Source organism: Triticum dicoccoides, chromosome 5B, assembly GCF_002162155.2.
Source record: "Triticum dicoccoides isolate Atlit2015 ecotype Zavitan chromosome 5B, WEW_v2.0, whole genome shotgun sequence".
Taxonomy (NCBI): Eukaryota; Viridiplantae; Streptophyta; class Magnoliopsida; order Poales; family Poaceae; genus Triticum; species Triticum dicoccoides.
This window is the reverse complement of record NC_041389.1, coordinates 611462394-611481554: the sequence shown is the minus strand read 5'-3', so window position 1 is coordinate 611481554 and position 19161 is coordinate 611462394.

Genomic DNA, 19161 nt, shown 5'->3' with positions numbered 1-19161 from the left:
GAATAGCGGCGGTGGAGCTTTTTCTTGTGGTCGGTTTGGGTGACCCACCAAACTGTATCAGAGGCTTTTTTGAAGTCTATTTTGATGAAAATAGTAGGAGCCTCTTCTGTGGCACAACATTGCAAGATGTCAGTTGCATAAAGGATGTTTTCCGATATGGAATGGCGCAAAAACAAACCTGTTTGATCGTCTTGAACTTATTGAATTTATGCTCCAGTCAACTCAATCAAAAGTCCGAACTGATGGAGGGAGGCTGGCAATATATTTCAACACCCCCCTCACATCTAGGCTATTTTAGTCCTTAGACATGGGATCGATGTAGGCCACCGAATCAATTTTTCAATATTGCATTGACAGAGTCTTGAAGTCAAGACCTCTTGGCTCTGATACCATATTGAATTTATGCTCCAGTCAACTCATCCAAAAGTTGATGGAGGGAGGTGGGCAATATATTTCAATAGAACTGGCAAAGGTACTAGGGGTTTACGTGGATTCGTGAGCAATTTGCTAATCCCTTTGATAGGACAATTTTGAATGGTGATAGGTCGGAATCAGGCTAGATTATTACGTGTTTTTTGATGTTTGGCAGTAGGACGACAAGAGCACAGTTTAGGCATGATAAATCAAAATCCGGCAGATATAATTCATTCTTTTTTGCAAAAAGAGACATAGAATTCGACAGGCTTGCACCTCGCTTTATCGTAAAGAAAATACCAAAGTACACAGTGAAATGATACAAGGCGGTGAAGTAGCCCTCTTAAAAAGCAGATCCCAAGATAACCGGATCATGTAGGTCGCACTCAACTACACTACCGAAATATAACACAGGAAGGTCTAGGTACAATGCCACGCTACACCCTAGGACACTAAACTCCAAGACAACGCCCTCATGAGGGAGAACGACGCTAAGCATCCCCGCTGCCGAGTCCAACATGAACAAGGGTCTTCACCCAGAACCTTCACACGGAGAGGAGAATCACAACGGCGTCTTCAAGAAGAAAGCAACGCCGGCATGCTCCAAAGCATGGAGCTTTCGCTCAGCAACCCACCTGTGCCACCATAAGGTCTTCAGGACAATCGTGATGAGTATAGACCCCCAGATCTGGATCTGGGATCACCACTATAAAAGAGAGATTGCAGGCCCGAGCCACCGACTATGACACCCCTCAATGCCCCCATGACCAAGAGGCCAAGCCACCACGACCGCCATGATGCCCACTGGAGAGCCAACCATGTGAACTACCTCCCAAGGCCGCCGCCCCAGCATCCCTGTCCTGCAACACCATCGACCATCCTCGACAGGCACACCACACTAGTAGAAAAGGGGGCAATGGTCCAGACCGGGTCAGCCCATTAGTCCCGATTCAATCCAGAACCGGGACCAATGGGGGCATTGGACCCGGTTCGTGAGCCCCAGGGGCCGGCCGGGCCACGTGGGCCATTGGTCCCGGTTCGTCTGGACCTTTTGGTCCCGGTTGGAGGGACGAACGGGGACCAATAGGCCTCGCTCCTGGCCCACCACCATTGGTCCCGGTTGGTGGGACGAACCGGGACCAAAGGCAGCCCATTAGTCCCGGTTGGTGGCACAAACCGGGACTAAAGGTGTGGTCATCGTTGCGGCCAGAGTTTAGTCCCACCTTGCCAACCGAAGGGGGCTCACACCGGTTTATAAGCCCCTCCCTCTCAGCCTTGTTGAACTACTCTCAGAGTGAAAATAGATGCCCTTATACAGGAAATTTGACCTAAATTCATATTGAATTTCTCTGAAGTTAGTAGAAATTTATTATGAATTTAGGTCTAATTTTCTCTATAAGCGCATCTATGCTCATTTCTGAGTAGTTTTTTATATAGTTTTTCTTTCTAATATATTTATTTTTTTCTATTTATTTCTGAGTTGTAATAAGTTATTAAAAATAAAAAAGATTTTAGTAAAGTTAATCACAACTATTTTTTCTTCTAATTATTTCTGTGTAGTTTTTTACATAGTTTTTTTCTTTTCTGCTATATTTATTTTTTTCTATTTATTTCTGTGTGGTAATAAGTCATTAAAAATAAAAAAGAGGCGCAATGCTAGTTAATTCGCTTCAAGCCTTTTGGAATAGTGTAAACTACACTGCACATAGCTCCATGCAGTCTACCCTATTCCTCAAGGCTTGAAGCGAACCAACGTGCAGGTGAGCATTGAGCCTCTTCTTCATCGTCTATGCACTAACGGCTTATAAACAGCTGCGAGTGTCTCTCGCTTGGCGAGGTGGGACTAAAAAGGGGGCAATGGTCCAGGTCGGCCGGGTCAGCCCATTAGTCCGGGGGCATTGGACCCGGTTCGTGAGCCCCCGGGGGCGGCCGGGCCACGTGGGCCATTGGTCCCGGTTCGTCTGGACCTTTTGGTCCCGGTTGGTTGGACGAATCGGGACCAATGGGCCTTGGTCCTAGCCGACTATGTTGGAAATATGCCCTAGAGGCAATAATAAAAGTGTTATTATTATATTTCTTTGTTCATGATAATAGTCTTTTATTCATTCTATAACTGTATTATCCGGAAATTGTAATACACGTATGAATACATAGACCACAATATGTCCCTAGTGAGCCTCTAGTTGACTAGCTCGTTGTGATCAACAGATAGTCATGGTTTCCTGGCTATGGACATTGGATGTCGTTGATAACGGGATCACATCATTAGGAGAATGATGTGATGGACAAGACCCAATCCTAAGCCTAGCACAGATCGTGTAGTTCGTATGCTAAAGCTTTTCTAATGTCAAGTATCTTTTCCTTAGACCATGAGATTGTGCAACTCCCGGATACCGTAGGAATGCTTTGGGTGTACCAAACGTCACAACGTAACTGGGTGGATATAAAGGTGCATTACAGGTATCTCCGAAAGTGTCTGTTGGGTTGGCACGAATCGAGACTGGGATTTGTCACTCCGTGTAAACGAAGAGGTATCTCTGGGCCCACTCGGTAGGACATCATCATAATGTGCACAATGTGAGCAACGGGTTGATCACGGGATGATGTGTTACGGAACGAGTAAAGAGACTTGCCGGTAACGAGATTGAACAAGGTATCGGTATACCGACGATCGAATCTCGGCCAAGTAAAATACCGTTAGACAAAGGGAATTGTATACGGGATCGATTGAGTCCTTGACATCATGGTTCATCCGATGAGATCATCATGGAACATGTGGGAGCCAACATGGGTATCCAGATCCCGCTGTTGGTTATTGACCGGAGAACGTCTCGGTCATGTCTGCATGTACACACTTAAGGTTCGATGACGCTAGGGTTATAAAGGAAGTTTGTATGTGGTTACCGAATGTTGTTCAGAGTCCCGGATGAGATCCCGGACGTCACGAGGAGTTCCGGAATGGTCCGGAGGTAAAGATTTATATATGGAAAGTTGTTGTTCGGGTTCCGGAAAAAGTTCGGGTTTTTTTTCGGTATTGTACCGGGAAGCTTCCAGAAGGTTCCGGAGGATTCCGGAGGGGTCCGGAAGTCCGGAAATTGTTCCACCACGTCCAATACAGTAGCATGGGCTGTAGGGGGGCGCCCTAGCCTTAATGGGCCAGGGGCACCAGCCCCCCCAAGGCCCATGCGCATGGGAAGGGGGAAACCCTAAGGGGGAGGGCCTCCACTTGACTTGGGAGGCACTCCTCCCCCCCTTGGCCGCACCCCTTGGGGTGGGAAACCCTAAAGGGGGCGCAGCCCCCCTTCCCCCTATATATACTTGAGGTTTTGGGGCTGCCAACACATGAGAACTTCTCCTCTTGGTGCAGCCCTACCTCTCTCCCTTCTCCTCATATCTCGTGGTGCTTGGCGAAGCCCTGCTGGATTGCCACGCTCCTCCATCACCACCACGCCGTTGTGCTGCTGTTGGATGGAGTCTTCCTCAACCTCTCCCTCTCTCCTTGCTGGATCAAGGCGTGGGAGACGTCACCGGGCTGTACGTGTGTTGAACGCGGAGGTGCCGTCCGTTCGGCACTAGGATCTCCGGTGATTTGAATCACGACGAGTACGACTCCTTCAACCCCGTTCTCTTGAACGCTTCCGCTTAGTGATCTACAAGGGTATGTAGATGCACTCTCCTTCCCCTCGTTGCTGGTTTCTCCATAGATAGATCTTGGTGACACGTAGGAAAATTTTGAATTTCTGCTACGTTCCCCAACAGTGGCATCATGAGCTAGGTCTAGTGCGTAGATTCTTTGCACGAGTAGAACACAAAGTAGTTGTGGGCGTTGATTTTGTTCAATATGCTTATCGTTACTAGTCCAATCTTGTTTCGACGGTATTGTGGGATGAAGCGCCCGGACCGACCTTACACGTAATCTTACGTGAGACAGGTTCCACCGATTGACATGCACTTGGTGCATAAGGTGGCTAGCGGGTGCCAGTCTCTCCCACTTTAGTCGGAACAGATTCGATGAAAAGGGTCCTTATGAAGGGTAAATAGCAATTGGCATATCACGTTGTGGTTTTGCGTAGGTAAGAAACGTTCTTGCTAGAAACCCATAGCAGCCACGTAAAACATGCAAACAACAATTAGAGGACGTCTAGCTTGTTTTTGCAGGGTATGCTATGTGATGTGATATGGCCAAGAAGTATGTGATGAATGATATGTGATGTATGAGATTGATCATGTTCTTGTAATAGGATTCACGACTTGCATGTCGATGAGTATGACAACCGGCAGGAGCCATAGGAGTTGTCTTAATTTATTGTATGACCTGCGTGTCATTGAACAACGCCATGTAACTTACTTTACTTTATTGCTAATCGCGTTAGCCATAGAAGTAGAAGTAGTCGTTGGCGTGACAACTTCATGAAGACACGATGATGGAGATCATGATGATGGAGATCATGGTGTCAAGCCGGTGACAAGATGATCATGGAGCCCCGAAGATGGAGATCAATGGAGCTATATGATATTGGCCATATCATGTCACAACTATATAATTGCATGTGATGTTTATTATGATTATGCATCTTGTTTACTTAGGATGACGGTAGTAAATAAGATGATCCCTTACAAAATTTCAAGAAGTGTTCTCCCCTAACTGTGCACCGTTGCTACAGTTCGTCGCTTCTAAGCACCACGTGATGATCAGGTGTGATGGATTCTTACGTTCACATACAACGGGTGTAAGACAGTTTTACACAGCGAAAACACTTAGAGTTAACTTGACGAGCCTAGCATGTATAGACATGGCCTCGGAACACGGAGACCAAAAGGTCGAGCATGAGTCGTATAGTAGATACGATCAACATGAAGATGTTCACCGATGATGACTAGTCCGTCTCACGTGATGATCGGACACGGCCTAGTTGACTCGGATCATGTAATCACTTAGATGACCAGAGGGATGTCTATCTGAGTGGGAGTTCATAAGATGAACTTAATTATCTTAAACATAGTCAAAAGACATTTTGCAAATTATGTCGTAAGCTCACGCTTTAGTTCCACTGTTTAGATATGTTCCTAGAGAAAATATAGTTGAAAGTTGATAGTAGCGATTATGCGATCAGTAGAAAGCTTATGTCCTTCATGCACCGCTCAGTGTGCTGAACCCTAAACGTCGTTTGTGGATGTTGTGAACATCAGACATACACGTTTTGATAACTACGTGATAGTTCAGTTAAATGGTTTAAGTAAAGGCACCAAAGACGTTTTCGAAATGCGCGGAACATATGAGATGTTTCGAGGGCTGAAATTGGGATTTCAGGCTCGTGCCCACGTCAAGAGGTATGAGACCTCCGACGATTTTCTTAGCCTGCAAACTAAGGGAGAAAAGCTCAATCGTTGAGCTTGTGCTCAGATTGTCTGAGTGCAACAATCACTTGAATCGAGTGGGAGTTGATCTTCCAGATGAGATAGTGATGTTTCCCCAAAGTCATTGCCACCAAGCTGCTAGAGCTTCGTGATGAACTATAATATATCAGGGACATATATGATGATCCTTGAGATATTCGTGATGTTTGACACCGCGAAAGTAGAAATCAAGAAGGAGCATCAATTGTTGATGGTTGGTGAAACCACTAGTTTCAAGAAGGGCAAGGGAACAAAGGGATACTTCATGAAACGGCAAATCAGCTGCTGCTCTAGTGAAGAAACCCAAGGTTGAACCCAAACCCGAGACTAAGTGCTCCTGGAATAAGGAGAACAACCACTGGAGCAGAATTACCCTAGATACTTGGTAGATGAGAAGGCTGGCAAGGTAGATAGAAGTATATTGGATATACATTATGTTAATGTGTACTTTACTAGTACTCCTAGTAGCACCAGGGTATGAGATACCAGTTCGGTTGCTAAGTGTTAGTAACTCGAAATAAAAGAGCTACGGAATAAACGGAGACTAGCTAAAGGTGAGCTGACGATATGTGTTGGAAGTGTTTCCAAGTTTGATGTGATCAAACATCGCACGCTCCCTCTACCATCAAGATTAGTATTAAACCTGAATGGTTTATTGAATCTCGATCGTAGTGATACACATTTTCATGCCAAAAGATATAAGATAGTAATGATAGTACCACTTACTTGTGGCACTGCCATGTAAGTCATATTGGTATAAAACGCATGAAGAAGCTCCATGTTGATGGATCTTTGGACTCACTCGTTTTTGAAAATTTTTGAGACATGCGAACCATGTCTATTGGTGTATACGCATGAAGAAACTCCATGCAGATGGATCGTTTGGACTCACTTGATTTTGGATCACTTGAGATATGCAAATCATACCACATAGGCAAGATGACTGAAAAGCCTCGGTTTCAGTAAAATGGAACAAGATAGCAACTTGTTGGAAGCAACACATTTTGATGTGTGCAGTCCAATGAGTGCTGAGGCATGCAGTGAATATCGTTATGTTCTTACTTCACAGATGATTCGAGTAGATGTTAAGAATATTTACTTGATGAAACACAAGTCTGAATTATTGAATGGTTCAAGTAATTTCAGAGTGAAGTAGAAGATCATTGTGACAAGAGGATAAAATGTCTATGATATGATCATAGAGATGAATATCTGAGTTACGAGCTTTGGCATGCAATTAAGACATTGTGGAAATTGTTTCACAATTAATACCTCCTGGAACACCATAGTGTGATGCTGTGTCCGAACACCATAGTTGCACCCTATTGGATATGGTGTGTACCATGATGTCTCTTATCGAATTACCACTATCGTTCATGGGTTAGGCATTAGAGACATCCACATTCACTTTAAATAGGGCACCACGTAATTCCGTTGAGATGACACCGTATGAATTATGGTTTAGAGAAACCTAAGTTGTCGTTTCTTAAAGGTTTGGGGCTGCGACGCTTATGTGAAAAAGTTTCAGGATTGATAAGCTAAACCCTAAAGCGGATAAAATGCATCTTCATAGGACACCCAAAACAGTTGGGTATACCTCCTAATTCAGATCCGAAAGCAATATGGATTGTTTCTTGAATCAGGTCCTTTCTCGAGGAAAGGTTTCTCTCGAAAAGTTGAGTAGGAGGATGGTGGAGACTTGATGAGGTTATTGAACCGTCACTTCAACTAGTGTGTAGTAGGGCAGAGGAAGTTGTTCCTGTGGTACCTACACCAACTGAAGTAGAAGCTTATGATAGTGATCATGAAATTTCGGATCAAAGTCACTACCGTACCTCGTAGGGTGACAAGGATATGTACTACTTCAGAGTGGTACAGTAATCCTGTCTTGAAGGTCATGTTGCTAGACAACAATGAACCTACGAGCTATGGAGAAGCGATGGTGGGCCCAAATTCCGACAAATGGTTAAGAAACCATGAAATCCGAGATAGGATCCATGTATCAGAACAAAGCATGGACTTTGGCGGACTTGCCAATGATCGGCAAGCCATTTGATAAATGGATCTTTTAAGAAGAAGACGGACGTGGATGGTAATGTCACCATCCATGAAGCTCGACTTGTGGCGAAGAGTTTTTCACAAGTTCAAGGAGTTGACTACGATGAGATTTTCTCATCCGTAGCGATGCTTAAAGTCCGTCGGAATCACATTAGCATAAGCTGCATTTATGAAATATGGCAGATGGATGTCAAAACGAGTTTCCTTACCAGTTTTCGTAAGGAAAGGTTGTATGTAATACAATCAGAAAGGTTTTGTCGATCCTAAGGATGCTAAAAGGTATGCTAGCTCCAGCAATCCTTCTAAGGACTGGAGTAAGCATCTCGGAGTTGGAATGTGCGCTTTGATGAGATGATCAAAGATTTTGGGTTTATACAAAGTTCATGAGAAACTTGTATTTCCAAAGAAGTGAGTGGGAGCACTATAGAATTTCTGATGAATATATGTTGTCGACATATCATAGATCAGAGATGACGTAGAATTTCTAGAAAGCATATAGGGTTATTTGAAAGGTGTTTTTCAATAGAAAACCTGGATTAAGCTACTTAAACATTGAGCATCAAGACCTATGAGGATAGATCAAAATGCTTAATAATACTTTCAAATGAGCACATACCTTGACATGATCTTGAAGGTGTTCAAGATGGATCAGTCAAAGAAGAAGTTCTTGCCTGAATTGTAAGGTACGAAGTTAAGACTTAAAGCTCGACCTCGGCAGAAAAGAAAGAAAGGACGAAGGTCGTCCCCTATGCTTAAGACATAGGCTCTACAATATGCTATGATGTGTACCGCACCTGAAGTGTGCCTTGCCATGAGTCAGTTAAGGGGTACAAGAGTGATCCAAGAATGGATCACAGTACAGCGGTCAAAGTTATCCTTAGTAACTAGTGGACTAAGGAACCGGGACCAAAGGCAGCCCATTAGTCCCGGTTGGTGGCACAAACCGGGACTAAAGGTGTGGTCATCGTTGCGGCCAGAGTTTAGTCCCACCTCGCCAACCGAAGGGGGCTCACACCGGTTTATAAGCCCCTCCCTCTCAGCCTTGTTGAACTGCTCTCAGAGTGAAAATAGATGCCCTTATACAGGAAATTTGACCTAAATTCATATTGAATTTCTCTGAAGTTAGTAGAAATTTATTATGAATTTAGGTCTAATTTTCTCTATAAGCACATCTATGCTCATTTCTGAGTAGTTTTTTATATAGTTTTTCTTTCTAATATATTTATTTTTTTCTATTTATTTCTGAGTTGTAATAAGTTATTAAAAATAAAAAAGATTTTAGTAAAGTTAATCACAACTATTTTTTCTTCTAATTATTTCTGTGTAGTTTTTTATATAGTTTTTTTTCTTTTCTGCTATATTTATTTTTTCTATTTATTTCTGTGTGGTAATAAGTCATTAAAAATAAAAAAGAGGCGCAATGCTAGTTAATTCGCTTCAAGCCTTTTGGAATAGTGTAAACTGCACTGCACATAGCTCCATGCAGTCTACCCTATTCCTCAAGGCTTGAAGCGAAGCAACGTGCAGGTGAGCATTGAGCCTCTTCTTCATCGTCTATGCACTCACGGCTTATAAACAGCTGCGAGTGTCTCTCGCTTGGCGAGGTGGGACTAAAAAGGGGGCAATGGTCCAGGTCGGCCGGGTCAGCCCATTAGTCCCGGTTCAATCCAGAACCGGGACCAATGGGGGCATTGGACCCGGTTCGTGAGCCCCGGGGGGCGGCCGGGCCGCGTGGGCCACTGGTCCCGGTTCGTCTGGACCTTTTGGTCCCGGTTGGTTGGACGAATCGGGACCAATGGGCCTTGGTCCTAGCCGACTATGTTGGAAATATGCCCTAGAGGCAATAATAAAAGTGTTATTATTATATTTCTTTGTTCATGATAATAGTCTTTTATTCATGATATAACTGTATTATCCGGAAATTGTAATACACGTGTGAATACATAGACCACAATATGTCCCTAGTGAGCCTCTAGTTGACTAGCTCGTTGTGATCAATAGATAGTCATGGTTTCCTGGCTATGGACATTGGATGTCGTTGATAACGGGATCACATCATTAGGAGAATGATGTGATGGACAAGACCCAATCCTAAGCCTAGCACAGATCGTGTAGTTCGTATGCTAAAGCTTTTCTAATGTCAAGTATCTTTTCCTTAGACCATGAGATTGTGCAACTCCCGGATACCGTAGGAATGCTTTGGGTGTACCAAACGTCACAACGTAACTGGGTGGCTATAAAGGCGCATTACAGGTATCTCCGAAGGTGTCTGTTGGGTTGGCACGAATCGAGACTGGGATTTGTCACTCCGTGTAAACGGAGAGGTATCTCTGGGCCCACTCGGTAGGACATCATCATAATGTGCACAATGTGAGCAAGGGGTTGATCACGGGATGATGTGTTACGGAACGAGTAAAGAGACTTGCCGGTAACGAGATTGAACAAGGTATCGGTATACCGACGATCGAATCTCGGGCAAGTAAAATACCGTTAGACAAAGGGAATTGTATACGGGATCGATTGAGTCCTTGACATCGTGGTTCATCCGATGAGATCATCGTGGAACATGTGGGAGCCAACATGGGTATCCAGATCCCGCTGTTGGTTATTGACCGGAGAACGTCTCGGTCATGTATGCATGTCTCCCGAACCCGTAGGGTCTACACACTTAAGGTTCGATGACGCTAGGGTTATAAAGGAAGTTTGTATGTGGTTACCGAATGTTGTTCGGAGTCCCGGATGAGATCCCGGACGTCACGAGGAGTTCCGGAATGGTCCGGAGGTAAAGATTTATATATGGAAAGTTGTTGTTCGGGTTCCGGAAAAAGTTCGGGTTTTTTTTCGGTATTGTACCGGGAAGCTTCCAGAAGGTTCCGGAGGATTCCGGAGGGGTCCGAAAGTCCGGAAATTGTTCCACCATGTCCAATACAGTAGCATGGGCTGTAGGGGGGCGCCCTAGCCTTAATGGGCCAGGGGCACCAGCCCCCGCAAGGCCCATGCGCATGGGAAGGGGGAAACCCTAAGGGGGAGGGCCTCCACTTGACTTGGGAGGCACTCCTCCCCCCCTTGGCCGCACCCCTTGGGGTGGGAAACCCTAAAGGGGGAGCAGCCCCCCTTCCCCCTATATATACTTGAGGTTTTGGGGCTGCCAACACATGAGAACTTCTCCTCTTGGTGCAGCCCTACCTCTCTCCCTTCTCCTCATATCTCGTGGTGCTTGGCGAAGCCCTGCTGGATTGCCACGCTCCTCCAGCACCACCACGCCGTTGTGCTGCTGTTGGATGGAGTCTTCCTCAACCTCTCCCTCTCTCCTTGCTGGATCAAGGCGTGGGAGACGTCACCGGGCTGTACGTGTGTTGAACGCGGAGGTGCCGTCCGTTCGGCACTAGGATCTCCGGTGATTTGAATCACGACGAGTACGACTCCTTCAACCCCGTTCTCTTGAACGCTTCCGCTTAGTGATCTACAAGGGTATGTAGATGCACTCTCCTTCCCCTCGTTGCTGGTTTCTCCATAGATAGATCTTGGTGACACGTAGGAAAATTTTGAATTTCTGCTACGTTCCCCAACAGTGGCATCATGAGCTAGGTCTAGTGCGTAGATTCTTTGCACGAGTAGAACACAAAGTAGTTGTGGGCGTTGATTTTGTTCAATATGCTTACCGTTACTAGTCCAATCTTGTTTCGATGGTATTGTGGGATGAAGCGGCCCGGACCGACCTTACACGTACTCTTACGTGAGACAGGTTCCACCGATTGACATGCACTTGGTGCATAAGGTGGCTAGCGGGTGCCAGTCTCTCCCACTTTAGTCGGAACGGATTCGATGAAAAGGGTCCTTATGAAGGGTAAATAGCAATTGGCATATCACGTTGTGGTTTTGCGTAGGTAAGAAACGTTCTTGCTAGAAACCCATAGTAGCCACGTAAAACATGCAAACAACAATTAGAGGACGTCTAACTTGTTTTTGCAGGGTATGCTATGTGATGTGATATGGCCAAGAAGTATGTGATGAATGATATGTGATGTATGAGATTGATCATGTTCTTGTAATAGGATTCACGACTTGCATGTCGATGAGTATGACAACCGGCAGGAGCCATAGGAGTTGTCTTAATTTATTGTATGACCTGCGTGTCATTGAACAACACCATGTAACTTACTTTACTTTATTGCTAATCGCGTTAGCCATAGAAGTAGAAGTAGTCGTTGGCGTGACAACTTCATGAAGACACGATGATGGAGATCATGATGATGGAGATCATGGTGTCAAGCCGGTGACAAGATGATCATGGAGCCCCGAAGATGGAGATCAATGGAGCTATATGATATTGGCCATATCATGTCACAACTATATAATTGCATGTGATGTTTATTATGATTATGCATCTTGTTTACTTAGGACGACGGTAGTAAATAAGATGATCCCTTACAAAATTTCAAGAAGTGTTCTCCCCTAACTGTGCACCGTTGCTACAGTTCGTCGCTTCTAAGCACCACGTGATGATCGGGTGTGATGGATTCTTACGTTCACATACAACGGGTGTAAGACAGTTTTACACAGCGAAAACACTTAGGGTTAACTTGACGAGCCTAGCATGTATAGACATGGCCTCGGAACACGGAGACCAAAAGGTCGAGCATGAGTCGTATAGTAGATACGATCAACATGAAGATGTTCACCGATGATGACTAGTCCGTCTCACGTGATGATCGGACACGGCCTAGTTGACTCGGATCATGTAATCACTTAGATGACCAGAGGGATGTCTATCTGAGTGGGAGTTCATAAGATGAACTTAATTATCTTGAACATAGTCAAAAGACATTTTGCAAATTATGTCGTAAGCTCACGCTTTAGTTCCACTGTTTAGATATGTTCCTAGAGAAAATATAGTTGAAAGTTGATAGTAGCGATTATGCGATCAGTAGAAAGCTTATGCCCTTCATGCACCGCTCAGTGTGCTGAACCCTAAACGTCGTTTGTGGATGTTGTGAACATCAGACATACACGTTTTGATAACTACGTGATAGTTCAGTTAAATGGTTTAAGTAAAGGCACCAAAGACGTTTTCGAAATGTCACGGAACATATGAGATGTTTCGAGGGCTGAAATTGGGATTTCAGGCTCGTGCCCACGTCAAGAGGTATGAGACCTCCGACGATTTTCTTAGCCTGCAAACTAAGGGAGAAAAGCTCAATCGTTGAGCTTGTGCTCAGATTGTCTGAGTGCAACAATCACTTGAATCGAGTGGGAGTTGATCTTCTAGATGAGATAGTGATGTTTCCCCAAAGTCATTGCCACCAAGCTGCTAGAGCTTCGTGATGAACTATAATATATCAGGGACATATATGATGATCCTTGAGATATTCGTGATGTTTGACACCGCGAAAGTAGAAATCAAGAAGGAGCATCAATTGTTGATGGTTGGTGAAACCACTAGTTTCAAGAAGGGCAAGGGAACAAAGGGATACTTCATGAAACGGCAAATCAGCTGCTGCTCTAGTGAAGAAACCCAAGGTTGAACCCAAACCCGAGACTAAGTGCTCCTGGAATAAGGATAACAACGACTGGAGCAGAATTACCCTAGATACTTGGTAGATGAGAAGGCTGGCAAGGTAGATAGAAGTATATTGGATATACATTATGTTAATGTGTACTTTACTAGTACTCCTAGTAGCACCAGGGTATGAGATACCAGTTCGGTTGCTAAGTGTTAGTAACTCGAAATAAAAGAGCTACGGAATAAACAAAGACTAGCTAAAGGTGAGCTGACGATATGTGTTGGAAGTGTTTCCAAGTTTGATGTGATCAAACATCGCACGCTCCCTCTACCATCAAGATTAGTATTAAACCTGAATGGTTTATTGAATCTCGATCGTAGTGATACACATTTTCATGCCAAAAGATATAAGATAGTAATGATAGTACCACTTACTTGTGGCACTGCCATGTAAGTCATATTGGTATAAAACGCATGAAGAAGCTCCATGTTGATGGATCTTTGGACTTACTCGTTTTTGAAAATTTTTGAGACATGCGAACCATGTCTATTGGTGTATACGCATGAAGAAACTCCATGCAGATGGATCGTTTGGACTCACTTGATTTTGGATCACTTGAGATATGCAAATCATACCACATAGGCAAGATGACTGAAAAGCCTCGATTTCAGTAAAATGGAACAAGATAGCAACTTGTTGGAAGCAACACATTTTGATGTGTGCAGTCCAATGAGTGCTGAGGCATGCAGTGAATATCGTTATGTTCTTACTTCACAGATGATTCGAGTAGATGTTAAGAATATTTACTTGATGAAACACAAGTCTGAATTATTGAATGGTTCAAGTAATTTCAGAGTGAAGTAGAAGATCATTGTGACAAGAGGATAAAATGCCTATGATATGATCATAGAGATGAATATCTGAGTTACGAGCTTTGGCACGCAATTAAGACATTGTGGAAATTGTTTCACAATTAATACCGCCTGGAACACCATAGTGTGATGCTGTGTCCGAACATCATAGTTGCACCCTATTGGATATGGTGTGTACCATGGTGTCTCTTATCGAATTACCACTATCGTTCATGGGTTAGGCATTAGAGACATCCACATTCACTTTAAATAGGGCACCACGTAATTCCGTTGAGATGACACCGTATGAATTATGGTTTAGAGAAACCTAAGTTGTCGTTTCTTAAAGGTTTGGGGCTGCGACGCTTATGTGAAAAAGTTTCAGGATTGATAAGCTCAAACCCAAAGCGGATAAAATGCATCTTCATAGGACACCCAAAACAGTTGGGTATACCTCCTAATTCAGATCCGAAAGCAATATGGATTGTTTCTTGAATCAGGTCCTTTCTCGAGGAAAGGTTTCTCTCGAAAAGTTGAGTAGGAGGATGGTGGAGACTTGATGAGGTTATTGAACCGTCACTTCAACTAGTGTGTAGTAGGGCAGAGGAAGTTGTTCCTGTGGTACCTACACCAACTGAAGTAGAAGCTTATGATAGTGATCATGAAATTTCGGATCAAAGTCACTACCGTACCTCGTAGGGTGACAAGGATATGTACTACTTCAGAGTGGTACAGTAATCCTGTCTTGAAGGTCATGTTGCTAGACAACAATGAACCTACGAGCTATGGAGAAGCGATGGTGGGCCCAAATTCCGACAAATGGTTAAGAAACCATGAAATCCGAGATAGGATCCATGTATCAGAACAAAGCATGGACTTTGGCGGACTTGCCAATGATCGGCAAGCCATTTGATAAATGGATCTTTTAAGAAGAAGACGGACGTGGATGGTAATGTCACCATCCATGAAGCTCGACTTGTGGCGAAGAGTTTTTCACAAGTTCAAGGAGTTGACTACGATGAGATTTTCTCATCCGTAGCGATGCTTAAAGTCCGTCGGAATCACATTAGCATAAGCTGCATTTATGAAATCTGGCAGATGGATGTCAAAACGAGTTTCCTTACCAGTTTTCGTAAGGAAAGGTTGTATGTAATACAATCAGAAAGGTTTTGTCGATCCTAAGGATGCTAAAAGGTATGCTAGCTCCAGCAATCCTTCTAAGGACTGGAGTAAGCATCTCGGAGTTGGAATGTGCGCTTTGATGAGATGATCAAAGATTTTGGGTTTATACAAAGTTCATGAGAAACTTGTATTTCCAAAGAAGTGAGTGGGAGCACTATAGAATTTCTGATGAATATATGTTGTCGACATATCATAGATCAGAGATGACGTAGAATTTCTAGAAAGCATATAGGGTTATTTGAAAGGTGTTTTTCAATAGAAAACCTGGATTAAGCTACTTAAACATTGAGCATCAAGACCTATGAGGATAGATCAAAATGCTTAATAATACTTTCAAATGAGCACATACCTTGACATGATCTTGAAGGTGTTCAAGATGGATCAGTCAAAGAAGAAGTTCTTGCCTGAATTGTAAGGTACGAAGTTAAGACTTAAAGCTCGACCTCGGCAGAAAAGAAAGAAAGGACGAAGGTCGTCCCCTATGCTTAAGACATAGGCTCTACAATATGCTATGCTGTGTACCGCACCTGAAGTGTGCCTTGCCATGAGTCAGTCAAGGGGTACAAGAGTGATCCAAGAATGGATCACAGTACAACGGTCAAAGTTATCCTTAGTAACTAGTGGACTAAGGAATTTTCTCGGTTATGGAGGTGATAAAGAGTTCGACGTAAAGAGTTACGACGATGCAAGCTTAACACCTATCCGGATAGCTCTGAGTAGAGATACCGGATACGTATAATGGAGCAACAATTTAGAATAGCTCCAAGTAGAACAGTTATTTGGAATAGCTCCAAATAGAGCGTGGAAGCTGCATCTAGGAGATGACATAGAGATTTGTAAAGCACACACGGATCTGAAAGGTTCAGACCCGTTGACTAAAACCTCTCTCACAAGCAACATGATCAAACCCTAGAACTCATTGAGTCTTAATCACATGATGATGTGAACTAGTTTAATGACACTAGTAAACTCTTTGGATGTTGATCACATGGCGATGTGACCTGTGAGTGTTAATCACATGGCGATGTGAACTAGATTATTGACTCTAGTGCAAGTGGGAGACTGTTGGAAATATGCCCTATAGGCAATAATAAAAGTGTTATTATTATATTTCTTTGTTCATGATAATAGTCTTTTATTCATGCTATAACTGTATTATCCGGAAATCGTAATAGACGTGTGAATACATAGACCACAATATGTCCCTAGTGAGCCTCTAGTTGACTAGCTCGTTGTGATCAACAGATAGTCATGGTTTCCTGGCTATGGACATTGGATGTCGTTGATAACGGGATCACATCATTAGGAGAATGATGTGATGGACAAGACCCAATCCTAAGCCTAGCACATATCGTGTAGTTCGTATGCTAAAGCTTTTCTAATGTCAAGTATCTTTTCCTTAGACCATGAGATTGTGCAACTCCCGGATACCGTAGGAATGCTTTGGGTGTACCAAACGTCACAACGTAACTGGGTGGCTATAAAGGTGCATTACAGGTATCTCCGAAAGTGTCTGTTGGGTTGGCACGAATCGAGACTGGGATTTGTCACTCTGTGTAAACAGAGAGGTATCTCTGGGCCCACTCGGTAGGACATCATCATAATGTGCACAATGTGAGCAAGGGGTTGATCACGGGATGATGTGTTACGGAACGAGTAAAGAGACTTGCCGGTAACGAGATTGAACAAGGTATCGGTATACCGACGATCGAATCTCGGGCAAGTAAAATACCGTTAGACAAAGGGAATTGTATACGGGATCGATTGAGTCCTTGACATCGTGGTTCATCCGATGAGATCATCGTGGAACATGTGGGAGCCAACATGGGTATCCAGATCCCGCTGTTGGTTATTGACCGGAGAACGTCTCGGTCATGTCTGCATGTCTCCCGAACCCGTAGGGTCTACACACTTAAGGTTCAATGACGCTAGGGTTATAAAGGAAGTTTGTATGTGGTTACCGAATGTTGTTCGGAGTCCCGGATGAGATCCCGGACGTCACGAGGAGTTCCGGAATGGTCCGGAGGTAAAGATTTATATATGGAAAGTTGTTGTTCGGGTTCCGGAAAAAGTTTGGGTTTTTTTCGGTATTGTACCGGGAAGCTTCCAGAAGGTTCCGGAGGATTCCGGAGGGGTCCGGAAGTCCGGAAATTGTTCCACCACGTCCAATACAGTAGCATGGGCTGTAGGGGGGCGCCCTAGCCTTAATGGGCCAGGGGCACCAGCCCCCCCAAGGCCCATGCGCATGGGAAGGGGGAAACCCTAAGGGGGAGGGCCTCCACTTGACTTGGGAGGCACTCCTCCCCCCCTTGGCCGCACCCCTTGGGGTGGGAAACCCTAAAGGGGGCGCAGCCCCCCTTCCCCCTATATATACTTGAGGTTTTGGGGCTGCCAACACATGAGAACTTCTCCTCTTGGTGCAGCCCTACCTCTCTCCCTTCTCCTCATATCTCGTGGTGCTTGGCGAAGCCCTGCTAGATTGCCACGCTCCTCCATCACCACCACGCCGTTGTGCTGCTGTTGGATGGAGTCTTCCTCAACCTCTCCCTCTCTCCTTGCTGGATCAAGCCGTGGGAGACGTCACCGGGCTGTACGTGTGTTGAACGCGGAGGTGCCGTCCGTTCGGCACTAGGATCTCCGGTGATTTGAATCACGACGAGTACGACTCCTTCAACCCCGTTCTCTTGAACGCTTCCGCTTAGCGATCTACAAGGGTATGTAGATGCACTCTCCTTCCCCTCGTTGCTGGTTTCTCCATAGATAGATCTTGGTGACACGTAGGAAAATTTTGAATTTCTGCTACGTTCCCCAACAGACTACCATTGGCCCCGGTTGGTGGGACGAACCGGGACCAAAGGCAGCCCATTATGGTTCGGCCCTCATGATATCATGCCAACTTTCAACTTTCAACTTTTTCAGAGTTCATTTGAAATGCTTTAATGCAGAAAACAAAAGAAAATAAATAATGCAGAAAACAAAAAAAACTGGAAAAAAAATTAAAAAATAAAGCAAAAAGAAAACAAAAAAAGTGTATTCAAATTTGAAAACTAATGGCACTAACAGAAAGTTTATAATTTTTCTAAAACTAAAAGCAAAAAGAATTAAAAAGTAAAGCAAAAAAACAAAAGAAAATAAATAATGCAGAAAACAAAACAAAAAATCTGGGGAAAAAAATAACAACAATAAGTATTTTGTTGTAAGTAGAAACAAAATAAAATAAATAAAGCACGAAACAGAACAAAAAAACAAAAAAAGTGTTTTCAAATTTGAGAACTAATGGCACTCACAGAAAGGTTAAAATTGTTCTAAAAGTAAAAGCAAAAAGAATTAAAAAATAAAGCAAAAAAACAAAAGAAAATAAATAATGCAAAAAACAAAACAAAAAATCTAGGGAAAAAAATAGCAACAATAAGTAAAGGAAAGAAAAAGTGCCTCCTACTGGGCACCCACGGCCTGAATACGACTAGAAACCCACCATGGGCCAGGATTCAGGCCCGCAGGTGGCCTAGTAGGCCCAACAGGCAACACGGTAGTAAGTAGGCCCATAAGCCTGCAGTGGAGAGGAGCTCGAGAGGGGTGCAGCAGTGGGGCTTATAAACCACTGCATGCCCCTCGCAGCTAGCGAGGTGGGACTAAACTTTTGTGCCGCACCGTGCCAGCACACGACCATTGGTCCCGATTCGTGGCTCCAACCGGGACCAATGACCCCCTTTGGTCCCGGTTGGTACCACCAACCGGGACCAAAGGCCTCTGGG